Here is a 14,438-nt window from a genome sequence, read left to right as displayed (position 1 = left end):
TCAGCAACATTTTGTAAGTTGTGACGTTTTTTAAACACCCATAACTCATTCGTTTTAAGTCGGATTGACCTCCGATTTTTTCCAACATTTAGTTTACAGTTTGTAGATGAGTTTAGACTATAGTTTTGTTTATTTTGGTATTATATTCACTGAGCTACAATCCTTTAAAGTAGAGCTATCAAAGTTGAAAAAATTCAGCTTTTTAGCAAGATTTTATAATTTGTGACGTTTTTTAAACACCCATAACTCATTCGTTTTAAGTCAGATTGACCTACGGTTTTTTCCAACATTTAGTTTACAATTTGTAGATGAATTTAGACTATAATTTTGTTTATTTCGGTATGATATTCATTGACTTACAATCCTTCAAAGTAGAGCTATCAAAGCTGAAATATTTCAGCTTTTTAGTATTATTTTATACTATAATTCCGAGTCCGCGTTTAACACTTGTGGTAGAGTTGTAAGTGAGTATCAAACTAGTTTATCGACATTGATAGTTAAAGCTTTGTTATGCACCCAAGATTGGGTGATAAAGTTTACAAATCCGATAGTTGACAACGTTGGTGACATCTTGAACGATGATGATATAGCTTTAGGTAAAAAAATTACAATCTTTATTCTTTTTTTATACAATTATTACTTTTTATTAAATACTAACAACATTTTCATTTGTGTTTATGTAGAGATTGCACAAGCTTTAAATATGTTACATATGGATGACAATGATATGGGGAAGAGGCCAATGGAAGATTAGATTATGAGTTTATGAAATTTGTTAGTTTGATTGATTTTAAAGTTTAAACTATGATTTTTGTTGTTATGGTAATACTTTTGTATGTTTGTCTTAAAATTGTTTGATTTTTGTTGGTGAACTTGATTTATATGTTAGTTGCTTTTATTTGAAAAATTAATTTTTGCAAATTGCAAGTTATAATATTATACATCAATGTAGATTACTTATTATACTCTATACAATTAAAGTTGTACCGGTCCAAACGGGTCCAAAAACCGGAAAACCCGGACCTGGACCCGGACACGGACACGGACACAGACACGACTCATCCGGTCCGGTCCATGGTCCACAAAATTCTCCATAACCGGTCCGATCCAAGAGCCGGTTCGGTCCGGGCCGGTCCAAATGCTCACCCCTAGTTCTAAGCAAAGGTAACAAAGGGTGACTCAATGTTTGTCATAGTTCGGCGGAGCGTGTGTGGTTTACCGGCACATCGAATAGGTGACTGTAACATGTGGGGGCACCATGTAGATTTGCATGGTTATTCACACCCGATTTATGATCCTCGGCATCCCAGTCACAAACTAGAGGGGCATATCGAGATTTAAACATGCTATTGAAAAGTTCAATGAATCTCAAAGGATCTAGGAGTTTTCAAAGCATTTAAAACTTAATCGAATTTTCGTTTTCATGGTGGAAAATTAGTGAATCGCCATTCACTTACCTTCAAATGTTCTTCAATTTGGGTTACGGCATCCCTCTCCCGAGTTGTAGAATATTGTGTTGGGTCCTAGCCTTAATATCTCATTTGGGTGATTTATTAAGGACTCAATCAATCAACTAACTTGAATTTTTTTTCTCCCGTTTTGTAGATGTCAGAGTACTACAACTATGGTCTTCCCAAATCCCGTGGAACAAGCATTCCACATAGAGATGATATTCCACAATTCGTTCGAGGAACAAGAAATCATGCTTTACTTCCTCCACCTCCTCCAATTATTCTCCCTAACCCACAAGATCGAAGAATTGAAAGGTTCAATGTCACTAAAGCCCTATTGGAAATGAAACATGAAGATGGTAAACCTGTGTGTGCCCACGTTCTAGGAATGAAATAACACATCGATAGGTTGATAATGTTGGGTGCGTCATTCCCGGATAAGTTGGCTGTGAACTGGGTTCTGTAGTCACTCCCTAAATCATATAATGAGTTCAAAAGAAAGTATTATGTGATGGATCATGACGAAAACCTCATTGACCTAACTTAAATGCTCATTGCTGCTGAATCAGAAATGATTTGGCAAATCAATGGAGCGTGTTTGTTAGGAAAGTCAACCAACCATGCATCCGAGGATGTTCTAGGAAAACCGACCTGCGTTTGCTGCCAAGAGAAAGGGCGTTGGATACAAGTCTGCCCTAAGAGCCTGAAGATTCCAGAAGATGGGAGAGTCAAAGAGTATGGCTGCGCTTCAGGTAAAAATCCACTATCTAACTCCATTAAGTTCCTATTCGTTGATTCTTAATACATGGTGTGATAAGATTACATTTGAATGTTTTGCAGGATCAGTGAAAAGAGAGGAAGCTTGATGAAAGAGCAAGAGGTAATCACAAAGAAATGGATCTCGATCGCATGGACTTGAAGATTAGATTTGGAGCTTAGAAAGTTATGATAGAATTGTTAGGAATATTTGACTACATAGTTTTTCAGTTGATTTTGCATCATAAGGACAAATGTTTTCCGCTGCTTTTATGAATAAATAAATTTTGATTTGACTCATTTATTTATTTATTTATTTCCTTGCAATGAAATCGTTATGAAAAATTGATGTTCGTATATTTCTACAACGAGTGGATGTGATTCTTAATTATGTTGTTTGTGGAAATGTCGAGAATTTACCAAATAGGGAGAGTTTCTCATCACCCAAGTTTCAATTGGACAGAAACTTGGAATCATGCAACTTGGTTGCACGATGAATGAGAAATTTCATATTTGGAAATTAGACAAATTCATTGACAAAGTGTCAAGTGAAAGACTAAGAGATCGAGTACACAAAGTTGTGTGTTGATTAAGTCCACCACAAGAGTAACAAAGATATTCGTCATGATTTACTAAAAGATTAGTAAATGTGATTATACTTACAAGATTAAGTGTAATTCTAAATTGATTAAAAACATTTAAATCAATAGCAGAACAAATAAGAAGAATCAAGTAGGCAGAAAGATAAAAGTTTCTCTATTCTAAGAAGAAGGGAGAGTACTTTTATGCTTTATGATAAGTCTCAATGATTAAAAACCATATCTCAATTGATCCTCTAAGTGAGTCTTAGTACAATTGTATGTCTAAGAAGAGGAATTAAGAATTGAAGAAATGGTTAAATCAAAAGGTCAATCATACTTCGTTCCAAAACAAGTCTTAAAGTTAAGATTGTTATATTGAGTGACAAGTCTTAAAAAGGTTTATAACATTCATCAAATGTAGAGTTTAGAAAAGGGTTTTTCTTATTCTTGCACATTTGAAATTAGAAAGTTTTGATGTCTTGGATAAGACAAAGATCAACCAGGACCAACTTTATGAAATGTTTTGTCTTAATAAAGACTACACTAACTCTTGAATATTTGTTTTTCGAGAAATGTTTATTGACAAGAGAATCTTATATGTCAAGGAGTCAGTGGGAGTCTTAATGGTCTTGAAAAGTTTCAAGAACTAATCAAGAATAAACCTTATCGATCATCACTAGCACACGAGTTAAGGTTTACAACCTATCGTGTAGACATTATCTTGTTTCCGTGTCATTCCAATCGAGTTAATTATGCATATGAGTTCTATGAGTTCTCATTTGAACGCATAAAAGGCAAGCACCTTGATCAATGAAAAGTACATTGATAGGAAAGGGTGAGCTGCTAAACTACTTGGAAGACATGGTGGGCAGCTGTGTTACCATAAGGCAAGAAATCAAGATTAAGAGTTCGGTCCATATGAGTTTGAATTTGTCGTAAACTTTGGTTTTGACAAATTCGCATTGATAGGAACACATAAACCATTAAAATCTAAGTGTCATAAGATTCCCTCCTTCATGGAAATGACTATGAGGAAATGCTTTCACTAAGAAAGATTTTAAGCAGATAGTGATTGTGAAAATTGGATTCCCGAATTCGATTATGGTTACGGTATCCTTTTCCATTATTCGAATTGTGAGATTTGGCAATTAGTCTGAATTGTTTAGACACACATATGAGCTATCTAAGACAAAGGTGTATAAGTTCAAGAAGCCTTGATAAAAGATTATCAAAGCATTAAGTATTAGAAACATAAACTTAAGAAATTCAATAAGTATTGTTTTTCTAGAAGTTAAGTTGGTTTCTGAATACATGTCAAAGCTAGTGGGAGCATAAGTGTTATGTTTATAATAATCATCATGATAGTGGGAGCATAAATGTTATTATTGTATGATTATTAAGGCAAGTATTGCAAGGTAGCAATATTAATTATAGAAAACAAGAATCTTGCTTTGCAAAGTTGTAAGGATTGAATAGTTGTTTTGCTATAATTAAGGGAGAGAATATTATGCTTCATTTCAAATCTAAAGGATTAGGTTGTGGAATGTTAATAAATTTAGTCAAGGATAAATAGTGTGTTCTTAAATTTCGATTATGATTACGGCATTCCACTTCATAGTTCGAATTGTGAGAACGTAGCACATAAAATATTATGGCAGAAGATTGATAAAGTATCAAATCTTTATGTAAGACATTATGCATCGTCTCACATACGCTTCGGATATAGGATCGATTGCAAATTCTATAATATTTGACCATTCTAAAATTTTCCAAATGTCTAGCGCATTTAGAGGGAAAAGGACAAGAATCGGTTTTGACTAAGATAATTAAACAACTATCAAAGGACAATCCAAAGTTCGCCAAGGATTAGTCGCTTGTGAGTAGTTGGAAGTATGATATTGGATGGACCATATCGACATTATTATGAATAGATAAGATTCTATTAAGAATGAGTTGTCATATGGCAAATATGGAAATGTTTCTATATTGGGAGTTGGATATTGAGAGTCTATGTCTGGATTAGAAACTTTTATGCAAGAAAGGATGTTCAAAGGAATGTACTTTGAGTGAGAGACATCACATCTATGGAATTGTCTTGTAACAATCCCCGATAGAGAACTTTGTAATTTTATTGGCAATAGTCATTGTGACTTTAGTGCAGTGATATTATGAAAAGATCATTGCATGAAATGTTAGAATCTAGCATATTCTATAAGTGGCAAGAATTTGATATTCTTTCACTTGTGGAAAGGATTAGGAGTTGTGAAATGAGTATGATTGGAAATGTGCTCATTTGATCTATTTCACAAAGTAAGAACCATAGGTGAGCATTGTGTGCATGCTAAGAGTATGGGACAAGTGTAGTAATAATTCAAGTAAAAAGTTGATTACCCGAAACAACAAATAATGAGTAATCGATATGGTGATAAATAAAAGGTGTTTTATTTATACTCAAAGGTTTGAGGTCATATGGGATTAGTATTATTCTTGTGTTTCACTTTGCATGTTTTGACTTCCTAAATAATTTAAACAATCAAATTATTTGAACGGGCCACAGTCGTTCATATGTTGGAAGTAGGTATGAATGAAGACTGTCGTGAATTGGTGTGTGGATTGTCTAAAGTGTATTAGACATAAGCAAATGTTTGTTGCAACGTTCATGAGTGCTTATGAATATGATTTGAGCATTGGATTAAACCCACGCTCACTTGGATCACTTCATGGATTTTATCATGAGTGATTGGTGAGACGATAATATCTTATATTCTTGAAACCGAGATGTGTGAGTTGTATCTTGCGAATCGGTTGTACATTGATAATATGTAAATGCACCAGTAACTTGGTGTTATAAAACATATTGTTGTGTGTGATTTGGTGAGTGAGTGCAAGCAAGCATTGAATCAAAGTTTATCCGTTCCTTTTATCCAAAGTAGGGTGAAAGCGATATCTATGGGCCCCTCGATGATTTAGTAATGGCACCTAATTGCTTGGCCAATCCGGGACTAAATTGATGTGTTCAATTGTAGTCTGTTGTCAGTCGTCATAAATCTGAATTCGGGAAACAGCACATAGACAGAGAGAATGATTTAGATTCATGTCTCAGTCTATACGATATCTAGAATGGAGGAATATATGATCCCTTATCTAAAGGACACGCGTATGTGATAAGATCAGAGTTGACAGCGGTTTTAGAAAGATACAATTGCAGATCAGGATCTGAAGTCATACGCAGAATAGTTGTTAGACATATCCATAACTATTTTGGTATGTACTTGACCCGATGGTGCATGGTCCTTTTGGGTTGCCTTCACCAAAGCAACTTGATAGGATGAATTATGGAGAGAAAGGATTAATTATGATTTATTAATATATTATGAGAATAATATATTAAAGGAGAAATCATATTGTTTAATTAATATTAGTCAAGAATTAATAAGAATTAAGTTTATGGCTAAAAGACATTAATTAAACTTAAGGGACTAGAACTGTCAATTGTATGATAGTTGAATATTGAGCTAATGGACTCCATATTAAAGGGGTGGACGAATTCTATGGGGAAACCTATTAGAAATCGTCCTAGGCCTTTAAGGAAGGAGTCCATGGGTTGCTTAGGGCTTAAGCATCCAAATTAGGGTTTCCTTGTTTGATAACCCTAATAGCTTCACTATTTAAAGGACCCTTATGGCTCAAAAGCGTGGTGAACTTGTTAATTAGGGTTTCCACACGTTTTGGGCAGCCTCCTTCTCTTCTCCTCTTCATCCTCTTGCTCTTGGTGTTTGTGAACCACTAGAGGAGTGGCATTTGTGACTCTAAGCTTTCTAAAGTCAATACAAGGAGGATTTGAGATTGTTATTGCTACATAACAATCAAGGTATGATCTAAACCCTAATTTATATGTTATATTAATTATCATATACTAGACTAGGGTTTATAGTCTTGGATGACTTGCATGTACAATAGAGAAACCTAGATCCAAGCATTAGGGTTTGTATGAGCACATAGGATGTTCTTATAGCTAAAACCCATCAGTTGTTTCAACTTTACTTTCTCTCTCTAAAACACAAAACATATCAGATCTGATGTGATGTGGTTAGATCTGATAGTTGATCTTATCACCACCGACCATCGCCTAACATCAACTACTTGCTTCGTCGGAACACCAAAAATGTCACACTCTGCTCCAAAGTCCATATCTAGTTTGTCTCCAGATCTTTGACATCCAGATCTGATGGAATACAAGAAAACTTCTCTGATTTGATTCACCAAAACAATGGATCTGACGAAAATCATCACTAACAGATCTGACATCTTGATCTGATGTTACCACCGTTGATGTCACTCCACCTCTACCACAACCAACATCGCACCACCGTTGTTACCTACCGTCGGTGCTCATGGATCTGAATAGGAATGGCAACGGGGCGGGGCGTGGTTTCCCAAATCCGCCTCGATATCTTTCGGGTATCTTATCGGGACGCCCAGTTGGGTTCGGGTTTTCCCGTCGGGTTTTGGGTATCTTACCGGGTTTACAACAATTCATAACGAAATGTTTATTCTGTTTTAGGGTACACCGATGTCTTATAAAAAATACGTGTTCTAGCCTCCCTTTTAAATTAAAAATATGATGAATCACTTTAATAAAATTAACTCAACGTTATATTAAAAATTATTTGATTTAATTTTAGTGTAATACGTCAAAACATAAAAAATGATCATTCACACTAGATTGTTAATAACTAAAAAGATTGTCCACGGTAAGTATTTTATCTTTAAATGCATGCAATTAACATATATATATATATATATATATATATATATATATATATATATATATATGTATAATCGGGGTGGGTCGGGTCGGGGCGAGGATAACCCACTCCCTGCCCCGAACCCGATAACGACCCGTAACCCGACCCGAAATAATCGGGCTTCGGGTTTCCCCGTGGGTTCAGGTTCTTTTGCCATCCCTAGATCTGAAGCAAGGGAACAATCTTAGATATGGACATAAGATGCATTGAAGGTGTTTGATGAAATGCTTCACTAAAAACAAGGTATGTTTTTAAATATTGAATAATATGAATAACTTTTTGAACTACTTTCTTAAGTTGTGAATAAGCGTTTGTTTTATAATTATTAATTTGTTAATGCATGGATTTTATACATATCTGATTGTTTCAGTTAGAAAAAACTTTAAGCTATGAATGCATGATTTTTATAAGTATTAAGTTGTGAATGCATGATTTTTTGTAAGTATTAATTTGTGAATGCATGATTCTTTTCTTAAGTTTTAGTTGTGATTAAATGAATTTTGTATAAGTTTTAAGCAGTATATGTATGAATTTTTATAAGTTTTAATGTGAATTTAAACGTGTTTTTCTTATATTAGTGTTTTTTCAAATAATGTGCATTTAGGTTTTTTTAAGCTATGAATTGTGATGAGTGTGTGAACTGCTATCTAATACAACCTCCAAGCTCCAAACATCATGAGATGTAATTTTTAACATGTAAGTATATTTTATTAAACTGTGAATTTGTATATTAAATTGTGAATTAAGTTTATTAAGTTATGAATTGAGTATATTAAGCTGTTAATTTTTTATGAATTTTATTTTTGCCTCTAAAATATAAGATGAAAAAAGCATTATATATAGATTTTATTTTCTCTATTTTTTGAATAACATGTAAAATTTAAATTGTAAATATTATATAAATTAAAATTTGAAAGAGATATTAGCCCACATTTAGGTTTTTTTAAGCTATGAATTGTGATGAGTGTGTGAACTGCTATCTAATACAACCTCCAAGCTCCAAACATCATGAGATGTAATTTTTAACATGTAAGTATATTTTATTAAACTGTGAATTTGTATATTAAATTGTGAATTAAGCTTATTAAGTTATGAATTGAGTATATTAAGCTGTTAATTTTTTATGAATTTTATTTTTGCCTCTAAAATATAAGATAAAAAAAGCATTATATATAAATTTTATTTTCTCTATTTTTTGAATAACATGTAAAATTTAAATTGTAAATATTATATAAATTAAAATTTGAAAGAGATATTATAAAACATAACATTTTCCAAATGTTATTTCATTGTTCTTAAGGTCACTTCCTAACAACAGTGTTGGCGGTGTGGGTTGATAAAGAAGTAGTATGTGGAGTGTGAGACTGAAAAAGGACTGCATTCCAGGACTGCATATGGTATGGGATTGAAAAGGGAAGGTCGCAAGTTTTCTTTGACATCTTCTCCAGTATTCCCTCTTCCTCCACCTAATATTTCTCTTAACTTCTTTTTCTTTAATGTTGTCTCCCATTTCTCTCAGTCGACGAGTCCTTCAACCAACCACCGCATTCTACCACTCATGTCCTATGTATCGCCTTCAACCACCCACCTTTTGCTTCGAACCACCCCCATCTATTCATCTTCACATTTTCATTGTTGCAATCGGCGCTGGAAATTTCTAGGGTTTCGAAATAGAGTTGAATTTGGGGTTTCTTTGTTCCTATTTTGAAGAAAGGAATAAACTGAAAACGAAGGGTTAGTGTTTCTTCAAAACTCATCAACTTTCTTTTCCTTTTCCTTATCGTGATTTCAATTTTTTTGTGTTTTTTAGAGGATAACAATGGGGAACTGAAACCATTTCTGATGAGCATCAAGAATTTTCTCACCATACGTATGTAAGGTATTGGTGACAGTTTTCTCATCAATAATTATGTAGATATTTATATGAATCTTTGAAAGATACATTGAATCGAAAAGTTATATCATGGCAACTCCGGATTTTTTTGCTGGGAGAAGACGACATTTTCTCACCTGTTTTTCTACTTGATCATACAAAAGGCACTAATATTTGCCCTAATTTTTATCTTCCCTATTACTACAGATCTTTCATTCCCGTACATGGTTGTTGATTGAAGAAGAAAGTAAAGAATAAAGAAAAGGAAAAGGGAAGAATGGTAATTTGGTGTTTCTTTCTACTTTCAGTTTACACACCCAAATTGTTTGATATAATGTCTAAGTGAAGGTTCTCCATTAATATTTAATAGGTTGGACTTAGGAGCTATGTTACGGTGTGATATGATTTTGATAGACTATGTGATACCATCTTTATTCCTCAACTGCTACTCAATGACCACCTCCATATCCGCCAGATCTCATCCCCACCACCGCCACCACTCTTCTAAGCATCTGTTCTTATATCTTTCAATTGTGCAACTCTGAAATGGCACCCTAGAGTTAAAACTCTGCAGCGATTGATAAAAGCTACTGCAATCAATAGAAATCATCTCCTACTCTAAATCTGAGACAAACCAGGTATGTACTCTTTCTTTATAACAAAGCAGGCACCAGTGACAAAGTTTTTTTTTTTTTATTTAAGGTTATCGATCTTCTAGAATAATAACTGGAGTATATTATGGAGAGGCAGTGATCGCAAAATGGCATGAACGAATTCAAATCAGAATCATGGATTGAAATATGAATCCAACCTATCTATTTGGCGCCCGATCTAAGCTACTACCGAACAAGATTAAAATTACTTCAGCAACAATGTTCTTCATCAATGGTTTGTATGTGTAAATCCCTTGATTTCTTTCATTCTATATCGTTGATAAACCATAAATTTAAAAGGTACATACTAAAATCTCCTCATATTTGCAGGGGAACACCTTATAATCAACGATAATCATCAATTCATCATCATCTTTGTGAACTTTCAGATGGAGCTCCCTTCAAACTAAAGCTATTGTAGCAACAATTACCCACCATTATGGCCACATAAACGGAGGTCCACGTCATCATAAATTCTATATTTTCAAATTTAGTCTTCAAATGAATACAGCGTGAACACTGGTCACTAAACATGAAACAAACACATTTTCTTAAACATTGTTATTCTTATTTGGTATGAGCAGATGGTTGACATGTAGACACCATACCCTTTTTCAATAGAAAATATGCTAATTCCCCTTTTCTCCAATCTCAAGATCAAACAAATCAACTTCTAATGGGTGCATTATTGGTTTTGACCCCTCCCCAATCACCTTTTTTGTTTTCAGGTAACAAAAAGTACCTAATTTTGATTTAAATTCCATCTCTTCAACCACCAATCGATTTTTTCTAATGTCCTTGAATGATTTTGCATAGAAAAGAACTCCTTTTAACTTATTTGCCAAAGATTATCTCACATTGGCCCCTCTCCAATCATCTTCAAAAAAGAAGTTGACACCTTTATCTACCAGAGAACCAGCTTTACCACATCATCAAGTGAGTTCTTTTTGAAAAGTATTTTTCATTTTGTGTGACTTTTTGGTTGATTATATGGGTTGACTTTTTTAGGGTCAAATGAAAGATCCATCTGAAAGTGGCTGGTCAACCCGACAACCATTGTATATTTTCTTTCTAGCAACAAAGACTTTTGAACATAGTTAGTTTTGTAGGAACTAATATCTGTTCTTGAAAAACACAATTGCGTTTTAAAATATAAATTATTTTGATAAAAAGCTATGTATGTGGCCCTGTTAAATTGGTTTGTGTTTCGTTCTTATTTAAATGTCATTTAAGAGTTTATGGCAATTTGGGTTCATGATAAACTAACAATTATAGTTGCTATTCTTATTCTATTTTAGGTGGACTATAGGCTTACTTTTTATCATTCATGTTGTAATATTATACATGTTGATTATACAATTTCATAACACATACCACAAGTATGCGGTTTTAAAAAATGTGCTCCTAAGGTTTTAAAAACAAATTTTTTAGTTAAACCGATTTGATTACCGATTTCCGGTTCGACTGTTGATTCAACCGGTTCAACCGTTGGTCCACTTCTAATAACTTGATTGATCGAATAGTATTCAGTTTTCCTTGGAAATTGACTCTTTATAATTGACTTTTTAAAAATGTGCTCCTAACGAAGGTTTTAAAAACAAATTTTTTAGTTAAACAGATTTGATGACCGATTTCCGGTTCGACCGTCAATTCAACCGGTTCAACCGTTGGTCCACTTCTAATAACTTGATTGATCGAATAGTATTCAGTTTTCCTTGGAAATTGACTCTTTATAATAGGCTAAAGTGAAATCTAACAACCCAAGTTCAATAAACCAATGCACATGGTTATTTACCGGTTCTATCACACATGTTCAACCAGGTTTAAAAAAAACATTATGTTCGATCTAGTCTATAAATATGCATAAAATCGGTGGTTGAACTGTTTTTTCTCCGGTTCGAACCGGTTTTTAAAACATTGCTCCTAACACCACATAAAACATGCTATAATCATATTCATGGCAATTATTATTGTTTTTCAATAGTTGACTCATCATTTAATTTATTTTATGGACTGTGTATACACCAACAATATAAAAGGAAGCTAATGAAAAAAAATATTCAGAAAAAAAAAATTAGGACCAAATTTACTTTCAAAGCACAATACGTTAATAAGAAAAAATCAATTATATGTTATAACATTGTCTATGGTCTTTAGGCAACCTACTTATGGTTTATGACTTTTTAGCTTTTGAAGCAATCTACTTTCATAATATTTGAGAAAAAACACATTACAAAAGCAATCTACTTTCATAATATTTGAGAAAAAAAAAACATTAAAACGACCATTAATGGGATGTTTCATTTATAGCAATGTACTTTAAATAAATTTATTGCTTAAATACCCGCCGCAAGGCGCGGGCTTAAAAACCTCGTTAGCCCACATATCTGAAGGTATAAATATAAATACCAAAATATGGATGTGAATGCATAGTTTTTGTGTATTAAACTGTTAATTTAATATATTAAGCTGTTAACTTTGTATATTAAATTGTAAATTGACTGTATTAGGTTGTGAATTGATTGTATTAAATTGTGATTTTTTTTAATTTTATGTTAAAATATGAATATTTTTATTTATTTTCTTGTGAGTATTTTTTGTGAAGTAAATATGTAAGAATGTATTAATTTTTGTAATTGTTACATTAAACTCTAAATTAATGAATTAATATATTTATTAAACTGTGAATACAGTATTTAAGCTAACAACACATGATTTTATATACAGATTTGGTTTGAAATGAATGATGGTTACAACGTTGATATAGATGGTTGGTGCTGACATGTGGTAGTTGGTAGTGGCGGTAGAGTTTGAGTTTGACTCTCCTAAATTAGTGAATTAGTGATATTATGATTGTATTTAAATTGTGATTTTTTTGTAGTAAACTATGAATGTACTGTATTAAATTTTGTATTTTGTATAATTTTTTTGTTAAAATATGAATCGATGTATGAATGAAAATATTAGACTGCAAAAATTACAATTTTGTCCTTTTCGTACCAAAAATACAAAAAAAAAATCTGGATTTTAACATTTTTAATATGTATTGTGTACATATTTACTTATAAAATAGGGTTCTTACGGTTCTTAATCTTTTGTGGTTCTCATGTGAAAGCGTATGTAGTGTGTATAGATCTAATATAACAAAAGACGAAAGTGGGTTTTGTGTTATACATTAATAAAAAAATGGTTCTTAAGTGGTTCTTAACTTTTAGTGGTTTTCATTTGATCTTTAGTGGTTATACATTTATTTTTGCTTCTAAAATATAAGATGAAAAAAGCATTATATATAGCTTTTATTTCCCTAATTTTGAATAACATGTAAAATTTAAATTGTGAATATTATATAAATTAAAATTGTTAGGGTGCCAAGTCATGCTTGGATGTATTGTTTTAGGCTTTCCTCTTTGTATGTGTAAATGGGTTGAGTCTTTCTTATAAATAGGAAGTGAGTGACTCCCATTATGTAAGAGTCCATTTGGAGTGTTAGACTAGAGAGAGAATTTGTATACAAGACCCATTTTGTATAATCTTTCTAGATCTAATAAGAGCTTACAAAGATTTATTTACTCCTTGTGTTCTTGAATTTGTATGATGAATCACTAGATCTTTTCTAATTCCGCACATGCCATCATAATCAACACCACTACAATTGGTATCAGAGCGGGTGTTCTTGATTTTCATCAAGAATTGATCCTTGATGGCTATTTTGATTTGGTGATTCTTTTTCTTCATTGATCTTCGTGTTTAGAGAGTGTTTTTGTGTTCTAGAAGTCAAATTTTTCTTTGATTTGATCCATAATTCGACTTTCTCTCTCTAGAATACTTGTTTGTATCACTTTCTCTTTCTAGAAAACCCATTCATAATCACTTTCTCTCTCTAGAAATCTTCAAGTTCTAGTGATCAAAAATGACGGTTTTCTTGGAGCATGCTTCTTGGATTGTGATCATTAAAGATGTCAAATACAAAATCGGTTTAGAACAACTCATTGGATTAATATTGAAAGGCTTAATGATTTCATGGGATACTTTGATTTCTTATGGAGGTTTGAAGGATGATCATGGAGGATTGATTTTTCAGCCACTTTCAAAGATTGAATGCTTGACTCAAATTTGCCATAATCTGAAGAATGAGAGAGATAAAAAGGAAAGAAAGGAAAAAGAATTGTTTGATGAGTATTTCATTTCTCTTGTTGAAAACCCAAGTGATCTTCATGCTCTTATGTTTGTTGAAGATGTTCTTGAAGATCATCATGTTCTTGATGTTCAAGAAAAAGGAGTTCAAGTTGATTCTCAAGATGAAAAAGTTTTTTGCT

At 32.7% G+C, this 14,438-nt stretch overlaps 1 long non-coding RNA gene across 8 annotated transcripts; it reads left to right on the top strand.

Annotated features, from left to right (window-relative positions):
• The first annotated feature begins 8,914 nt into the window (after nucleotides 1–8,914).
• On the top strand, nucleotides 8,915–13,051 carry LOC145071307 (uncharacterized). 8 transcript variants are annotated; one of them, XR_013690374.1, is made up of 8 exons: nucleotides 8,915–9,330; nucleotides 9,407–9,475; nucleotides 9,677–9,749; nucleotides 9,840–10,107; nucleotides 10,172–10,357; nucleotides 10,453–11,058; nucleotides 11,131–11,180; nucleotides 12,850–13,051. It is a non-coding gene; the product is annotated as an uncharacterized LOC145071307 (long non-coding RNA). The 8 variants fall into 8 exon arrangements; XR_013690376.1 differs by lacking the exon at nucleotides 12,850–13,051 and having other exon boundaries at nucleotides 10,453–10,579; nucleotides 10,707–11,058; nucleotides 11,131–12,569; XR_013690375.1 differs by lacking the exon at nucleotides 12,850–13,051 and having other exon boundaries at nucleotides 10,453–10,850; nucleotides 10,944–11,058; nucleotides 11,131–12,567.
• Nucleotides 13,052–14,438: the final 1,387 nt, after the last annotated feature.

This window comes from Lactuca serriola, chromosome 8 (genome assembly GCF_051521515.1).
Source record: "Lactuca serriola cultivar US96UC23 chromosome 8, Lser_US96UC23_V15, whole genome shotgun sequence".
Lineage (NCBI taxonomy): Eukaryota > Viridiplantae > Streptophyta > Magnoliopsida > Asterales > Asteraceae > Lactuca > Lactuca serriola.
This window is presented reverse-complemented; position numbering and strand designations above follow the sequence as displayed.